This window comes from Haliotis rubra, unplaced genomic scaffold, assembly GCF_003918875.1.
Source record: "Haliotis rubra isolate DU_JTF1 unplaced genomic scaffold, ASM391887v1 Scf339, whole genome shotgun sequence".
NCBI lineage: Eukaryota > Metazoa > Mollusca > Gastropoda > Lepetellida > Haliotidae > Haliotis > Haliotis rubra.
Genome location: NW_025767012.1, coordinates 858,856 through 870,250, shown reverse-complemented (window position 1 = coordinate 870,250; position 11,395 = coordinate 858,856).

Sequence of the window (11,395 nt, the reverse complement as noted above, 5' to 3'; positions counted from 1 at the left end):
GTCCTGGTATGGAGCAATTACGTGTAAAGTGATGTATATATCAGCCCTGGTATGGAGGATTTACATGTAGTGTGATCTATATATCAGTCCTGGTATGGAGCACATACGTGTAAAGTGATCTATATATCAGCCCTGGTATGGAGGATTTACATGTAGTGTGATCTATATATCAGCCCTGGTATGGAGGATTTACATGTAGTGTGATCTATATATCAGTCCTGGTATGGAGCACATACGTGTAAAGTGATGTATATATCAGCCCTGGTATGGAGGATTTACATGTAGTGTGATCTATATATCAGCCCTGGTATGGAGGATTTACATGTAGTGTGATCTATATATCAGTCCTGGTATGGAGGATTTACATGTAGTGTGATCTATATATCAGCCCTGGTATGGAGGATATACGTGTAGTGTGATCTATATATCAGTCCTGGTATGGAGGATATACGTGTAGTGTGATCTATATATCAGTCCTGGTATGGAGCACATACGTGTAAAGTGATGTATATATCAGCCCTGGTATGGAGGATTTACATGTAGTGTGATCTATATATCAGTCCTGGTATGGAGCACATACGTGTAAAGTGATGTATATATCAGCCCTGGTATGGAGGATTTACATGTAGTGTGATCTATATATCAGCCCTGGTATGGAGGATATACGTGTAGTGTGATCTATATATCAGTCCTGGTATGGAGGATTTACATGTAGTGTGATCTATATATCAGTCCTGGTATGGAGCACATACGTGTAAAGTGATGTATATATCAGCCCTGGTATGGAGGATTTACATGTAGTGTGATCTATATATCAGTCCTGGTATGGAGCACATACGTGTAAAGTGATGTATATATCAGCCCTGGTATGGAGGATTTACATGTAGTGTGATCTATATATCAGCCCTGGTATGGAGCACATACGTGTAAAGTGATGTATATATCAGCCCTGGTATGGAGGATTTACATGTAGTGTGATCTATATATCAGCCCTGGTATGGAGGATATACGTGTAGTGTGATCTATATATCAGTCCTGGTATGGAGGATTTACATGTAGTGTGATCTATATATCAGTCCTGGTATGGAGCACATACGTGTAAAGTGATGTATATATCAGCCCTGGTATGGAGGATTTACATGTAGTGTGATCTATATATCAGTCCTGGTATGGAGCACATACGTGTAAAGTGATGTATATATCAGCCCTGGTATGGAGGATTTACATGTAGTGTGATCTATATATCAGTCCTGGTATGGAGCACATACGTAAAGTGATGTATATATCAGCCCTGGTATGGAGGATTTACATGTAGTGTGATCTATATATCAGCCCTGGTATGGAGGATATACGTGTAGTGTGATCTATATATCAGTCCTGGTATGGAGGATTTACATGTAGTGTGATCTATATATCAGTCCTGGTATGGAGCACATACGTGTAAAGTGATGTATATATCAGCCCTGGTATGGAGGATTTACATGTAGTGTGATCTATATATCAGTCCTGGTATGGAGCACATACGTGTAAAGTGATGTATATATCAGCCCTGGTATGGAGGATTTACATGTAGTGTGATCTATATATCAGCCCTGGTATGGAGCACATACGTGTAAAGTGATGTATATATCAGTCCTGGTATGGAGCAATTACGTGTAAAGTGATGTATATATCAGCCCTGGTATGGAGGATTTACATGTAGTGTGATCTATATATCAGCCCTGGTATGGAGGATTTACATGTAGTGTGATCTATATATCAGCCCTGGTATGGAGGATTTACGTGTAGTGTGATCTATATATCAGTCCTGGTATGGAGGATATACGTGTAGTGTGATGTATATATCAGTCCTGGTATGGAGGATATACGTGTAGTGTGATCTATATATCAGTCCTGGTATGGAGGATATACGTGTAGTGTGATCTATATATCAGCCCTGGTATGGAGGATATACGTGTAGTGTGATCTATATATCAGTCCTGGTATGGAGGATATACGTCAGCATGATGTATATATCAGCCCTGGTATGGAGCACATACGTGTAAAGTGATGTATATATCAGCCCTGGTATGGAGCACATACGTGTAAAGTGATGTATATATCAGTCCTGGTATGGAGGATTTACATGTAGTATGATCTATATATCAGTCCTGGTATGGAGCACATACGTGTAAAGTGATGTATATATCAGTCCTGGTATGGAGGATTTACATGTAACAGTGTGATCTATATATCAGCCCTGGTATGGAGGATATACGTGTAGTGTGATCTATATATCAGTCCTGGTATGGAGGATATACGTGTAAAGTGATGTATATATCAGCCCTGGTATGGAGCACACACGTGTAAAGTGATGTATATATCAGTCCTGGTATGGAACACATACGTGTAAAGTGATGTATATATCAGTCCTGGTATGGAGGATTTACATGTAGTGTGATCTATATATCAGTCCTGGTATGGAGCACATACGTGTAAAGTGATGTATATATCAGTCCTGGTATGGAGGATTTACATGTAGTGTGATGTATATATCAGTCCTGGTATGGAGCACATACGTGATGTATATATCAGCCCTGGTATGGAGAGCAGTGTGATCACATTGGGCACATGTGTGTAAAGTGATGTATATATCAGCCCTGGTATGGAGGATTTATACGTGTAGTGTGATCTATATATCAGTCCTGGTATGGAGCACATACGTGTAAAGTGATGTATATATCAGCCCTGGTATGGAGGATTTACATGTAGTGTGATCTATATATCAGTCCTGGTATGGAGCACATACGTGTAAAGTGATGTATATATCAGCCCTGGTATGGAGGATTTACATGTAGTGTGATCTATATATCAGTCCTGGTATGGAGCACATACGTGTAAAGTGATGTATATATCAGCCCTGGTATGGAGGATTTACATGTAGTGTGATCTATATATCAGCCCTGGTATGGAGGATATACGTGTAGTGTGATCTATATATCAGTCCTGGTATGGAGGATTTACATATAGTGTGATCTATATATCAGTCCTGGTATGGAGCACATACGTGTAAAGTGATGTATATATCAGCCCTGGTATGGAGGATTTACATGTAGTGTGATCTATATATCAGTCCTGGTATGGAGCACATACGTGTAAAGTGATGTATATATCAGCCCTGGTATGGAGGATTTACATGTAGTGTGATCTATATATCAGCCCTGGTATGGAGCACATACGTGTAAAGTGATGTATATATCAGTCCTGGTATGGAGCAATTACGTGTAAAGTGATGTATATATCAGCCCTGGTATGGAGGATTTACATGTAGTGTGATCTATATATCAGCCCTGGTATGGAGGATTTACATGTAGTGTGATCTATATATCAGCCCTGGTATGGAGGATTTACATGTAGTGTGATCTATATATCAGCCCTGGTATGGAGGATATACGTGTAGTGTGATCTATATATCAGTCCTGGTATGGAGGATATACGTGTAGTGTGATCTATATATCAGTCCTGGTATGGAGGATATACGTGTAGTGTGATCTATATATCAGCCCTGGTATGGAGGATATACGTGTAGTGTGATCTATATATCAGTCCTGGTATGGAGGATATACGTGTAGCATGATGTATATATCAGCCCTGGTATGGAGCACACACGTGTAAAGTGATGTATATATCAGCCCTGGTATGGAGCACATACGTGTAAAGTGATGTATATATCAGTCCTGGTATGGAGGATTTACATGTAGTATGATCTATATATCAGTCCTGGTATGGAGCACATACGTGTAAAGTGATGTATATATCAGTCCTGGTATGGAGGATTTACATGTAATGTGATCTATATATCAGCCCTGGTATGGAGGATATACGTGTAGTGTGATCTATATATCAGTCCTGGTATGGAGGATATACGTGTAAAGTGATGTATATATCAGCCCTGGTATGGAGCACACACGTGTAAAGTGATGTATATATCAGTCCTGGTATGGAACACATACGTGTAAAGTGATGTATATATCAGTCCTGGTATGGAGGATTTACATGTAGTGTGATCTATATATCAGTCCTGGTATGGAGCACATACGTGTAAAGTGATGTATATATCAGTCCTGGTATGGAGGATTTACATGTAGTGTGATGTATATATCAGTCCTGGTATGGAGCACATACGTGTAAAGTGATGTATATATCAGCCCTGGTATGGAGGATTTACATGTAGTGTGATCTATGTATCAGTCCTGGTATGGAGCACATACGTGTAAAGTGATGTATATATCAGTCCTGGTATGGAGGATTTACATGTAGTGTGATCTATATATCAGTCCTGGTATGGAGGATTTACATGTAGTGTGATCTATATATCAGTCCTGGTATGGAGGATTTACATGTAGTGTGATCTATATATCAGCCCTGGTATGGAGGATTTACATGTAGTGTGATCTATATATCAGTCCTGGTATGGAGCACATACGTGTAAAGTGATGTATATATCAGCCTTGGTATGGAGGATCTACATGTAGTGATATCTATATATCAGTCCTGGTATGGAGGATTTACATGTAGTGTGATCTATATATCAGTCCTGGTTATTGAGGATTTACATGTAGTGTGATCTATATATCAGTCCTGGTATGGAGGATTTACATGTAGTGTGATCTATATATCAGTCCTGGTATGGACGATATACGTGTAGCATGATCTATATATCAGTCCTGGTATGGAGGATATTCGTGTAGCGTGTTGTATATATCAGCCTTGGTATGGAGGATATACATGTAGCGTGATGTATTTATCAGCCCTGGCATGAAGGATATGCATATAGCATGAGCATCAGCCCTGGTATGGAGGATATACGTGTAGCATGATGTATTTATCAGCCCTGGTATGGAGGATATACGTGTAGAGTGATGTATATATCAGCCCTGGTATGGAGCACATACGTGTAAAGTGATGTATATATCAGTCCTGGTATGGAGCACATACGTGTAAAGTGATGTATATATCAGCCCTGGTATGGAGGATTTACATGTAGTGTGATCTATATATCAGTCCTGGTATGGAGGATTTACATGTAGTGTGATCTATATATCAGTCCTGGTATGAAGGATTTACATGTAGTGTGATCTATATATCAGTCCTGGTATGGAGCACATACGTGTAAAGTGATGTATATATCAGCCTTGGTATGGAGGATTTACATGTAGTGTGATCTATATATCAGTCCTGGTATGGAGCACATACGTGTAAAGTGATGTATATATCAGCCCTGGTATGGAGGATTTACATGTAGTGTGATCTATATATCAGTCCTGGTATGGAGGATTTACATGTAGTGTGATCTATATATCAGTCCTGGCATAAAGGATATGCATGTAGCATGAACATCAGCCCTGGTATGGAGGATATACGTGGAGCATGATGTATTTATCAGCCCTGGTATGGAGCACATACATGTAAAGTGATGTATATATCAGCCCTGGTATGGAGCACATACGTGTAAAGTGATGTATATATCAGTCCTGGTATGGAGCACATACGTGTAAAGTGATGTATATATCAGCCCTAGTATGGAGGATTTACATGTAGTGTGATCTATATATCAGCCCTGGTATGGAGGATTTACATGTAGTGTGATCTATATATCAGTCCTGGTATGGAGGATTTACATGTAGTGTGATCTATATATCAGTCCTGGTATGGAGGATATTCACATGTAGTGTGATCTATATATCAGTCCTGGTATGGAGGATTTACATGTAGTGTGATCTATATATCAGTCCTGGTATGGAGTCCTGGTATGTGATCTATATATCAGTCCTGGTATGGAGGATTTACATGTAGTGTGATCTATATATCAGTCCTGGTATGGAGGATTTACATGTAGTGTGATCTATATATCAGTCCTGGTATGGAGCACATACGTGTAAAGTGATGTATATATCAGCCCTGGTATGGAGGATTTACATGTAGTGTGATCTATATATCAGTCCTGGTATGGAGGATTTACATGTAGTGTGATCTATATATCAGTCCTGGTATGGAGCACATACGTGTAAAGTGATGTATATATCAGCCTTGGTATGGAGGATTTACATGTAGTGTGATCTATATATCAGTCCTGGTATGGAGCACATACGTGTAAAGTGATGTATATATCAGCCCTGGTATGGAGGATTTACATGTAGTGTGATCTATATATCAGTCCTGGTATGGAGGATTTACATGTAGTGTGATCTATATATCAGTCCTGGCATAAAGGATATGCATGTAGCATGAACATCAGCCCTGGTATGGAGGATATACGTGGAGCATGAGTATATATATCAGCCCTGGTATGGAGCAGTGTGATCTATATACGTGTAAGGAGTGATGTATATATCAGCCCTGGTATGGAGCACTATATATAGTCCTGGTATGGAGTACGTAAAGTGATGTATATATCAGCCCTAGTATGGAGGATGTATACATGTAGTGTGATCTATATATCAGCCCTGGTATGGAGGATTTACATGTAGTGTGATCTATATATCAGTCCTGGTATGGAGGATTTACATGTAGTGTGATCTATATATATATGGAGTCCTGGTAGTATGGATATATATCAGTCCTGGTATGGACGATGACGTAAAGTATGATCTATATATCAGTCCTGGTATGGAGGATATTCGTGTAGCGTGATGTATATATCAGCCTTGGTATGGAGGATATACATGTAGCGTGATGTATTTATCAGCCCTGGTATGAAGGATATGCATGTAGCATGAACATCAGCCATGGTATGGAGGATATATGTGTAGCATGATGTATATATCAGTCCTGGTATGGAGGATATACGTGTAGCGTGATGTATATATCAGTCCTGGTATGGAGGATATACGTGTAGCATGATGTATATATCAGTCCTGGTATGGAGGATATACATGTAGTGTGATGTATATATCAGCCCTGGTATGGAGGATATACATGTAACGTGATGTATATATCAGTCCTGGTATGGAGGATATGCATGTAGCGTGATGTATATATCAGCCCTGGTATGGAGGATATACGTGTAGCATGATGTTTATATCAGCCCTGGTATGGAGGATAAACATGTAGCGTGATGTATATATCAGCCCTGGTATGGAGGATATTTGTGTACCTTGATGTATGTATCAGTCCTGGTATGGAGGATATTCGTGTACCGTGATGTATGTATCAGCCCTTGTATGAATGATATGCATGTAGCATTATGTATATGTCAGTCCTGGTATGGAGGATATTCGTGTACCGTGATGTATGTATCAGCCCTGGTATGGAGGATATACATGTATCGTGATGTCTATATCATCCTGGTATGGAAGATATACATGTAGCATGATGTATATATCAGCCCTCGTTTGGAGGATATACGTGTAGCGTGATGTATATATCAGCCCTCGTATGGAGGATATACATGTATCGTGATGTCTATATCATCCTGGTATGGAGGATATACGTGTAGCATGATGTATATATCAGCCCTGGTATGGAGGATATTCGTGTACCGTGATGTATATATCAGTCCTGGCATGGAGGATATACGTGTAGAGTGATGTATATATCAGCCCTGGTATGGAGGATATTCGTGTAGAGTGATGTATACATCAGCCCTGGTATGAAGGATATACGTGTAGCATGATGTATATATCAGCCCTGGTATGGAGGATATACATGTAGCATGATGTATATATCAGTCCTGGTATGGAGGATATACGTGTAGAGTGATGTATATATCAGTCCTGGTATGGAGTATATTCGAGTAGAGTTATGTATATATCAGTCCTGGTATGGAGGATATACGTGTAGAGTGATGTATATATCAGTCCTGGTATGGAGGATATACGTGTAGAGTGATGTATATATCAGTCCTGGTATGGAGGATATTCGTGTACCGTGATGTATATATCAGTCCTGGCATGGAGGATATACGTGTAGAGTGATGTATATATCAGCCCTGGTATGGAGGATATACGTGTAGCATGATATATATATATCAGTCCTGGTATGGAGGATATACGTGTAGAGTGATGTATATATCAGTCCTGGTATGGAGGATATTCGTGTAGGATGATGTATATATCAGCCCTGGTATGGAGGATATACGTGTAGCATGATGTTTATATCAGCCCTGGTATGGACGATATACATGTATCGTGATGTCTATATCATCCTGGTATGGAAGATATACATGTAGCGTGATGTATATATCATCCCTGTTATAGAGGATATACATGTATCGTGATGTATATATCATCCTGGTATGAGGGGTATATATGTAGCGTGATGTATATATCAGCCCTGGTATGGAGGATATAGAATAGAATAGAATAGAATAATACTTTAATGCCTTTTCAGGAATTTGTGTTACATCAGCAGAGCTACTGACACATTAGAGAGATACCAAACATATTTACATAAATTCTTTGATTTAGGTATCTTCACATTTGTTTAAGAGAGATATGGTACTTGGAATAAAGGATGTACGGGCTCTCTTAGTTTTCACAATTGGAACTTTGTAGCGGCGGCCTGAAGGGAGGAGATTGTATTCCGAATTTAAGTAGTGAGTACGGTCAGATATGATTTTGACAGCTTGATTCACGATTTGCCGCTCATATACTGATGATAAACATTCAAATCTGACTCCAGCTATTTTACTTGCAGTTTTAACAATTTTGTCTATTTTAGAGTTGAGATGAAGTGAGAGAGACCCGTACCAACAATGGAAGGAAAATGTTAAAATACTCTGAATAAATGCTACATAAAAAGATGACATCACAGATGTACCCCAAAAGCTGTAAAGATAGAAGTGGTACAGATATTGCGTGGAATATAGCCTGATACCAGTGTTCTACATAGAATTCGGCTACCCGAACAGATACTCAGAATCTTTCGGCCGGTATTTCTCATCCCCGAGGCCAACAGGATGAAGTTATGCTTGTCATCGAGGTTTTGGCTGATGGTGCTGAGAAGTCAATACCTGGCAAAGGCGGAAGAACATCTCCCATCCCTCACTGTATCTGGAGGCGCTGGCATAGCCGGCTTACGCTTGCTTGTTAAGCTTCTATATATCCACACTAACAGAAACCAACAGTTCCTGTAGAGGTGTTCTGTCCTCACCACCATCTCCCTCTGTTTCCCGACCAAGGGGCCCGGACTCTCCTGTCGGACGTTCCCAGGTATACTCCCTGGCGGTGGCCACATGCGCCTCTCCGCGGCCCTCAACCCCTCCTTATCGCACTCCAGTTCTCCTGCTAAGAGAGTGTCTCGGTATTGAATTAGGATCCCGTTTTGACATGGGAATGCCAACAAGTAGCTGAAACCAGCACCAGACTTTCAGAATTACCGAACAATGATCAGAACGCGTCAGCTGTCAAATCCCAATCCGAGACCATGTTTGAGGCCCCACAGGCGAGGGTGGAAAGAAAAGTGATGTGCAATAGTATTTCATGGATCTTTTAGCTCCAATGTACCTTAACATATGTGTTCCATGACGGAATGTTAATATTTGAGTTGTACTTGCTGAGGAATTTGACATGAACCAAATATTTCAATTTTTTCCTACGACCTACTATAGTGAAGTGAACGATATCTGTTTTTCGAACACCACAAGCAGTTTGATAACATCCCTTGTCACTGCGGGTGGTGTAATCCCATCGATATTATATACTTTGCCGGATTGTTATATTTACCTAACTCTGATTTCCTGCGTTTCACTAAGAGTACGTGCAGTGTGGTTACCTAGCTAGTGGTAAAAGCATTCGCTCGTCAGCCACAGGTCCGATTTCGGTTGTCAGTATGAATATAATGCTGAATGCAGCAGTAATTCTCACACATGTACATTTGTGTCATTATTTTCGTAGAGGAAACAACATATTTAGAACTACCGACATACTTACTTGAAACCATTTTGTGTTGTTTCGCCTGTGTCAAGAACAATCATTTTGCTATCAGAATTTATTAAATATTATTTTTTTTGTTTCTGTGGACAGACAGACATGAGACACATATTGATAATGTGAAGCAACGTTAATTTAATATAGGTAGATAATGAACATCTTGTTCCAACAGCCGGTTCTGACGGTTTTGAAAAGACAGGGGGTACGAAGTGCCCCTGTAGACCCCCAGTGAGCGTGTATAGTGTGTATTGTATGTAAACATGGTAAAGTGGAAGTTTATGGGCAAACTGAGAGTTTATTGTGCAGGATGTGGGGACAATCTCGGACAATGCAGGGAACTTGTCATCGACTTGTCCACATTCCACTCACATTTGCCAACATTCACTTGTGTTGTCAAGTGCAAGATAAGAGATTGTAATCCTAGCTGTCACATCAATATTTGGTTTTGAATCGATGAAACTCAAACCGAATGCTAATATTACTGACACGTATTAAACGTCTTCGCTTTCGTTCACGAACATGATTCAAGAAGTTGAATTTATTTATTCAAATTATCAGACATATTTGGCCAGGTCAAGTTGATTCAAAGCTTATGTTCAAGTCGAAATAGGTCGAATACTTCAGAATGCATTCGTGCCACTGAAGATAAACCATTTTAATCAAAAACAAAGCCTATATATTTTGAATTGACCGTGTTTAGAAGAAGCCAATAATAATATCAAATAGAGAGAGTGAATCGTGCTGCAGGAGTTCCGCAGTGCCTAACTAGTGTTTCCTAATATTTTCATGTTCTTGTCATTACATCAACACTTTTTTTTCAGTTTCAGTTTCCAGCAACCACTGGTGTTTAAATATAACGAACTTAAATGTCTGTTACAAGCCTTATAACTGTAAAATGGTTGATGTGGAATTGATAAGATTCACAATGTGAGATAAAACATGACGGCGTACCTATGACATTAAGTAAGTACGGAGCTCCTAAACTGTCAGTATACATTCAAATATACACAGTCCGTACACCTGCAACATGTAATGATACCAACATCTCTCCGCAAACGGAAACATTTTAGCCGGTGGTCTATGACGCTGCCGAAATTTGATTTCCTCGATCTGCAGTTTTCTCAGCCCAGGGCGACATAATGATGAAAAGAAAGCGGAGTGAGTGTCTCCCCCTGCAGTACCCAACTGTTTATGTTAGGCTGGCGAGGCACCGAGATTTATTCTGTATTATTTACCCTCGCCTGGAGGGGTATTCTCAAAATCTTTGCACTGAGCAATTAGAAGCTACTTTAGACATCAATACCCCAGCATGCTGCTACAGCCCGTGTTGTTTGAGAGATGGGAAACATCTGATACAAGGTAGGTCGCGTCTTTATGTTACACTCGTGAGAATAATGGTAATTTCATGAAGGGTTCACGATTGATGATGCCGTTCTTGTTATGTTGGCACTAAAAATTTACATTATATAACTAAAAAGGATCCA